The sequence below is a fragment of the Sinocyclocheilus grahami genome, unplaced genomic scaffold, assembly GCF_001515645.1.
Source record: "Sinocyclocheilus grahami isolate Dianchi unplaced genomic scaffold, SAMN03320097.WGS_v1.1 scaffold763.1, whole genome shotgun sequence".
In the NCBI taxonomy this organism is placed as follows: Eukaryota; Metazoa; Chordata; class Actinopteri; order Cypriniformes; family Cyprinidae; genus Sinocyclocheilus; species Sinocyclocheilus grahami.
This window is the reverse complement of record NW_015505942.1, coordinates 349,122-356,913: the sequence shown is the minus strand read 5'-3', so window position 1 is coordinate 356,913 and position 7,792 is coordinate 349,122.

Here is a 7,792-nt window from a genome sequence, read left to right as displayed (position 1 = left end):
ACAAAAAAATTTTTTTTGGGGGGGGGGGGGGGGGGGGGGGACAGATAAAGTTAAAGTAAAGTTTTTTGGATATTTTACGGGTGTCGAATCTTAATGGAAGTTGTTAATGTTAATGGAGTATACATGTGGATGAAAACATTTGAGAAATATCGTTTCCATATGGTCTCATTCATTCATAGCAAGTAGGCTATAGTTTATAGTGAATAATGTAGAAAAAATATGCTGTTTAATGTTTAGATGAGAGGCCAAAATGCAAAGAAAACATTTCAAAAATATTGTTTTCAAGTGTATGGGGAAAAACTCTAGCAGCATTTGCTTACAGATCTAATATAATGAGGTTAAGATGATTTTATGAGTGACTCAGGTGTTCCAATACGTTTCTATCTCTGTAGGATGCTCTCGTCAGCCTCGCTTATTAACTCAGCAGAATTTCCTTTGCTGTAGCATTAGCCATTTCTTCCTACATTACACAAGCAACATAGTGGAGACCAGCTTGCCTGTTTCTTTGGACTGTTGCTGTGGTCTGGCAGTACTGGCACTCTGAGGACATGATAAAAGGCAAGTTCCAGTGGGCAGAAAGCATCCTGGGAGAACTCATCCACCAGTTTGTTTTGTGATCTTCTGCCCAGTAGCTCTGAGAAGGGCCAATTTCATCAGATACTTTTAGCAATGCATGACCTGTCTGGTTTGAAAGACTGGCTGTGAATGAAAAGAAAATGAGGACTGGTGACTGTTAGATGCAGCTGACCATGATGCTCAAGGGAAGGAAGAGGCTTTTGCACTTGAAGCTGCTCTTTATCAATTTGAATTCAAACACCAAAAACTGTGAAAATGCTAACATGTGATGTTAACATCATGCACATTCACTTTCAGATTTACCTGTACTAAAAAACATCCCTTAAAAAAAGTAGAAACTACTGGGCTGCTCATATGTGAAACAGTGGCTTTGTGCCAAAACTTAGCTGCATTTTTACTCTGATAGTCAAAAGTCTTGGAAACGTGAATCTCTGATGATTTCATTAAAATCATATATGGTACATATGCTTGCTGTTTAATATGTACTGCATTGCTGTGTCTACATGAACAGCATCAACTAAAATATAACAGCAACTAATGTAAAGAATAAGTAAGTGTTCTGAGATGCCAATCATGTCACTAACAGCCACTTATATGCATCAATATGCGTTTCACATTAACCTGTAATCAGCATGTGTTCTCTGTTAACCAGCGGAAACAGAGAAACATGAAAAGCATATTGATGCATATAAGTATGGAATACTTTCCGTACCCACTGTATATATATATATATATGTATATTGTTTTTTTGTTTTTTTTTCAGAATACAGTAAAAACAGAAAAAAGATAATTCAGAAAAAAATAATTTCAATATGTTAGAATGATTTCTGAGGGAGCATGTGACACTGAAGACTGAAGACTGTGAAGTACTGTGTGTCAGATCAAAGAAAATGGTTTGGAATAAGAAAAAGCACACTTCATAATTGTCACATTTTGTGAAAGCTATTTTACTTAAATTTTCCCCATGTAACTATAATGAGAAATTGAGATTTGTGAAATGGCAACAACTTTCAGTAGTAATGTGTGCCATTCATTAAAGGAAGAGTGCTCTGTACAAATTATTTTTAGATCAAATAAATAATGCTTAAAAAAAGGTTTGCTTGATTATTGTAGTTTTTCTGAAGCTCTTAAGATTGTAGTAGATTTTTTTATTATTTTTTTTTTTTCTGAAGCCTTTGCAACTTTCAGTAATGTAACTCAATGCTGCTTTTCTTCTCATTGCAATATATTGTACTCTGGTTTAACCAATAATTTATGTATGTAAGTATGTATGCATGTTTATTTATTTATTATTAATGGTTTTAGTTTTAATTACAATAAGCCTGCATAAGCACAGCATGTGAGTTCGGATTAATGTGTTTTTAGTTGCATTCATTCATTAATTCATTCATTTTTGTTCAAATAAACCTACACTAGATGAATAGTGTTGTGCCTTAGTCTCATTCACACTTTTCCCAGAATGCACTGGAACATGAATAATTAATAAGGTTACATTGTTTGACTGTTTGCTAGAGTAGTAATACATTTGTTGTTGATTTTCTTGGCACATTTTGTGTTTTGATATCAGTATGAGTTTGTTCCTCTGTCAGCCTTCTTGTGATGTAAATAACAAATAGCTTAAAGAGGAGGTTGACTGGTTTTGTTCTAGACTTGATTGTGTTTATGGGGTGCAGTCTAACATGTGTTCATGCTTTGTTTTTTAAAAACGGCTTATTTTTCACATAATTTACCTTTATTCTTCACCGCTCTGATAAACACACTGATCATTTCCTGCTTTTATGAAGCCCCTCCCTCAGAAATACGTGATGGACTCTGATTGGTTAGCTAGCCCAGTGTGTTGTGATTGGCTAAACCGCCTCTGGTGCGTGTCTAAACATCCCGCCCCTCACCTCAGCAGCATGTGCTCCTGTTGTGTTGTAAACAATGGCGTCGTCTTTATTGCTTATCAATTTGAGCCCGATTGAGATGCAGATGATATTAGAGAAGAGGATCACGCAGAACCTGTGCAAGCACAGCTCTTAATGGTATGCTTGTTTGTTGTTGTCTCATACTTTTAGATACACTGTTATTTGTGAATGCTACTGATTCTGTTAGCTTTTAATATACGGTTTTATCCTGATTAAAGCTTTAATACAGTATGGCAACTGCATGCACGTCCATTTATAACACTTCTCATAGCTATGTGCAAATAAGTGTATAAATGGAACAGAGCTGAGCTGATGATCTGAATGAGAGTAAGAGAGAGAGAGAGAGAGAGAGAGAGAGGACGCAAGGAACAGGATTAAGAACCGCTGCTTTAGAACATTGATTTTGAAACTTGAATCCATTAGAATCGTTAGAAGACAGAATTGTGATTCATTTATGAACAGATTTTTACATGCACCACTAGTTTTCTCTTCCTTTTCTCTAAAGCAGCACAGCATGGCCTCGCCCCCTTTGTTGCGTGTTCCTGGGGGTGGGGTTTATCAGGGTTTGTGACATCACAGACCCGGAAAGTAGCTTGTTGTAGTCCCTACGAGCCGTTTTTGTAGGCATTAAACTGCCATAATTTTAAAAGACGATATCTCTGTTTGCATTGAAATTTCAACTTCGTAACTTTGCAGATATTGTTTATGCTCAAACAGCAACATTACACACAAACGAACGTTAAAAAAGTGAAATCGCAATCAACCACCCCTTTAAAACTGTAAGCAGGACAAAGCATAATACTGAACAATTTAACACCAAGTAAACGTATCAGGTTACGTATGTAACCATGGTTCCCCGAGTAGGGAATGATACACTGCGTCCTCTAGGGGTTGCTATGGGGAATGCCTCGACGTAACCCATGTCTGAAGTATACATTCAAAACAACAACAACACGTTGGCCGGCAACAGCCTATGACGTCACCATCGGTGCGACCACAGTATAAAGAGGCACCGGGAGAACACATCATCCGCTTCTTCGTCTGAAGCTTGTGTCCGAAGCATGGCAAGGAAACTAGAGGACGTAGTGTCTCGATTCCCTACTCAGGGAACCATGGTTACATTTGTAACCCGAGACGTTCACTTTCAAGGGAACTTCAAACTGCGTCCTCTAGGGGTCACTATGGGGAATGGTATACCAAAGCCACCATGCTGAGGGGAGTGCATGCCAAACTAAAGGCGAGCACTAAGTATCAACTCTACCAAAGCTTTAAAGGAGTTGCCCCTGGGACGGTTAGATGGCTGTCAGTGACATTATCCCCTATGGCCAAAGGCCTAAGCTACATACATCATAAACTTACCTGTTAGGGCCAGGACTTCTGTCCCAGGATAGAGCTCAAAGGCTTGGAATCAGGAAGAGATTAATTTAAGGGGATACGACCAAGCTTCTAGAATCGTAACTAAGTCTTGGCCTGTCACCCAGGGGGCTACCGCTTGCTCTGCATGAGCTTGCTGAATGAACTGTCTCAACAGACCCCTGGTAGCAACACACTGTTAAAGTAGGTATCACTGAAGATACATAGGTAGAGTGGTGCCCAAGGTTGAACCGGGGACTGACCGACTCAAAGAAAGGCCACAAAGCCGCTGCATGTAACCCCTACCATACAGGATTTTTAGAAAGAACGCAAAATGCTTGATGTGCGAACTTACCACAGCGTGGATTTTAGGAAGTGCACAGAGACTTCGCGTGCACACTTACCATAACATGGATTTTAAAGATACCGTTGCTAAGAGTAGGCGAGATTTACCTGGATGGAGCACTATTTCTCGCGAGATTCGGGCGTAAGTATACTTAAGTATCGTTCAAATATGCCTACTTACCTACTATATAGTAGGTGAAATGGGTACGTGAGAAGAGTAGTATGTCCGAAACCACAGTATTCATAGAAGAGTAGGCGAGAGATCCCCGGATGGCCTACTGCGTCCCGTCCAGACTCCGAAGTGCCGATCGCGGGATACTTTTCTATCCCACAATGCCATGGGAAAGGATACGTTAACCAAGAAGAAGAGAGGATGCGTCTAGTCTGCCGCAAACAGCCGCAAATCCTTAAGAAGAAGAAGAAGAAGAGGAGGAGGATAGGTCATAATCGAACATTGAGAAGAACGGGGATGTTTTCAAATGCAAGTATTAAAAACCAAAAACATGGTTTCTTGTGTTAAAATTGCATTTTTTGAACTACTGTAAACTGTTGAACTGTTGAAGGTGTTTGCACAGATATTATAGTATATTTGTGATTTTGTTGTAAAAACGTGTTTATTTATAGCCACTGCTGAGTTCCAGTAAGCACACATGCGTCTACAAAGTGGATTGCTGCATTCCCTCGCTATCATAAATGTAATTATTCCCACTTCTAATGTCGTGATCGCAAGCACGTTAATGTGCAGTTTTTAACTAGGAAACTTACGTACGTTAATTCAGATGGCTTGTGACTTTAGCATTTTATATGTTCTTAATTATATACATAATGACGTTTACTAAATGTTTATGTAATATCTGACAGAAACATCTTCGACAAGTATTGCAGAAGAGAACATCACAACATGAAATAGACATCAGTGATGTGTGTGTGTGCTATTAGCTATGCAGTAGAATTCACTGTTGTCAACACTGCTAATGTAAATAATTATGTAATGTAAATAAAACCATACTATTTTAAAGGTTTCAAGACATTAAAGTTATCAATAAGCTATCAAATGTATTTGTCTATTAGTACTGTTGATAAATTAAGTAGCAAATGTTAAAACACATCAGCAACTGCCTCAACATTTATATGTACACTCTAAAAATAAATAGTGCTAAAGAGCACTAAAAGTGGTTTGCTGGCTCGTAATCATAGGGGAACCATTTTAGTGCTATATAGCACCTGAACCAAAGAACCACTGAATAACTTTTTTCCTGTGTGTAGTGCTGAAAACATAAATCACAGAAGTAACTTGTAACAATCTTGTTTGAATGTTACAGGGACAGATGAGCACACACATGTGCTTATCCGGTGGAGAGTGGCTAATGAGGCCCTCTTCACCAGAAAACGAAATGCAGCCCTCAAAGGCTTTGAATGCGTATACTACAGAAACCAATGAAAACAGATGTCATATGCTGTTAATTAATGTTATTTCAAACAGATATTATAGCACTTTTCTGACTCTTGATTTGTGTGCAGAGCTTTTGTGATGGAGCAGGGCCTGCAAGACAGGGTGACAGCGGCCTTTGTAAAAAAAGGCCATTCTTTTCCTTGATGCCCTTGGTGTGTCTGGAGCTGGGCTCACTGAGGATGGAGAGCCCACAGCAGCATCTTGAAAGTGGTACAGGGCCATGGATGAGGCAATTGGGTGCAGACCCTCCATCGCTCCACCTGTCCTTATTGCCTCATCTGGCCCGGATGTTGCTGTGGCCTCTACATCCTCAGTGAGCCCAGCCCCAGACACACCAAGGGCATCAAGGAAAAGAACCCGGAAATCAGTTGAGAATCTGATCAGGGAGATGGAGGAGAGGGAAATGGGAAGAGAGCAGGAAGCATTCAAAAGGGAGGAGAAAAGATGGAGAGAAATGGAGGAGAATGAGGATAGACGAGAATGAGACAAACAAGAGTGGGAGGAGAGACGACATGCTAAAGACAGAGAAAGAGAAGAAAGGTGGCACCAGGAAGCAAGTCAAAGGGAGGAAAGATTAATTTGCATCCTTGAATGTATTGCAAATAAATAATATGTATATTTAAACGTGGATTTTTGTTTAGAACAAACATATGTTTGCAATGAGAATTTAATTTCACACACACACACAAGGGGAGGAAATGAACTCTTCTGGACAATGGCTCTTCATAACCTATGTTGAGACTGTTTGCGCAAACCACCTTCACTTGCATTAACTACACATAGTAACAGTGATTAAAGGTCACCCAAGCATACGCTATAAACTCATTATTTACTTCACTTCATCGTGTTCCATCCCTCTAGTTTTACTTCTGAACATAAAAGCTGATTTTGGTCAAGTATATTCTGTTGGTTTCTGGTCATACAATATTGGCCAATAAAGCCTGACATTTAGAAGCCTCAAACGCATCAACAAATAGTGTAATGAACAAAAATAGAGGGATCAAATGACATGAAAGTGAGTAAATGATGACTGAATTTATATGTTTGAGTGAACTAATCTCTCAAATAAAAATGGTATGAAATGTATATCAATTTATATAAGCCTGTATTAGTACCCTAAATAAATAAACTAAGATGACAGACACTTTCAAAAAAGGATTTACTTAGGAATACAAATCACATTTATTTTTATGTATGTATTTAGTAGACATTTTTATCCAAAGTGACTTAACCCGTTTTAATCTTTCACAGGTAGTCATGCTCATGGAGAGCAGGCAGACAAATGTTTGGAGCGGACACAGCAGCAGCCAGATTGTCCCGCGCATGTTCTCCCCCTCTTGGTTCAAGGTTGTGGGGTTCAGGGGGGCCGTCGTCATGGTCTTCCTCCACTGGCTCAACGATGTCCCCATTGACAAGAGAGAGATTGTGAAGCACAGCACAGCATGCAACAACCTCAGGCACGAAGACAGGGCTCACCTCCAAGGCCTTGAAGAAAAGGGAGCGCCAGAGTGTTTTCATCATGACAAAGGCTCGCTCTACTATGCTTCGTGCGCGGGAGTGCTTGCTGTTGAAACGAGCCTGCACAGGCTCTCTGTATGGGGTGATGAGGCAGATGGGTGCTCTCAGGCAAGGATAGCCACCATCCCCGAGGATGCACTTTCCTGCAGGTGGATATAGGCTGCCGGCATATACAAGGCTGCATATCCTCAGCACCCTAGAATCGTGCACAGACCCTGGATATCCCACAAAGACATTGTAACGAATCAGCTCACAGGAAATATGAATAATTAACCATAACTAGTATAATTAATTATGAATATTTTAGATCCGCTGTAGATATTTAGCTGACCTCTCAGGGTCAATGCTGACCTCTCAGGGTCAACTGTCTTGTCAATTCTAAGAACGTTAATTTCCTGGTTAAGGGAAATAACTTTTTTACTGTACAATTCTACAAAAGCTTGTAGCGTAAATCTGCGTGAATAAGTGACTCCAGTTATAAGCAAACAATGAACCACGTCAAGTGTGATACAAGTAAGGTTTTATTAACTACATAAACACTTAAACTAGTCCAACATACTACATAAACACATAAACTGGTCTAACATCCTACATAAACACATAAACTGGTCTAACATACACATACACACACACACATACA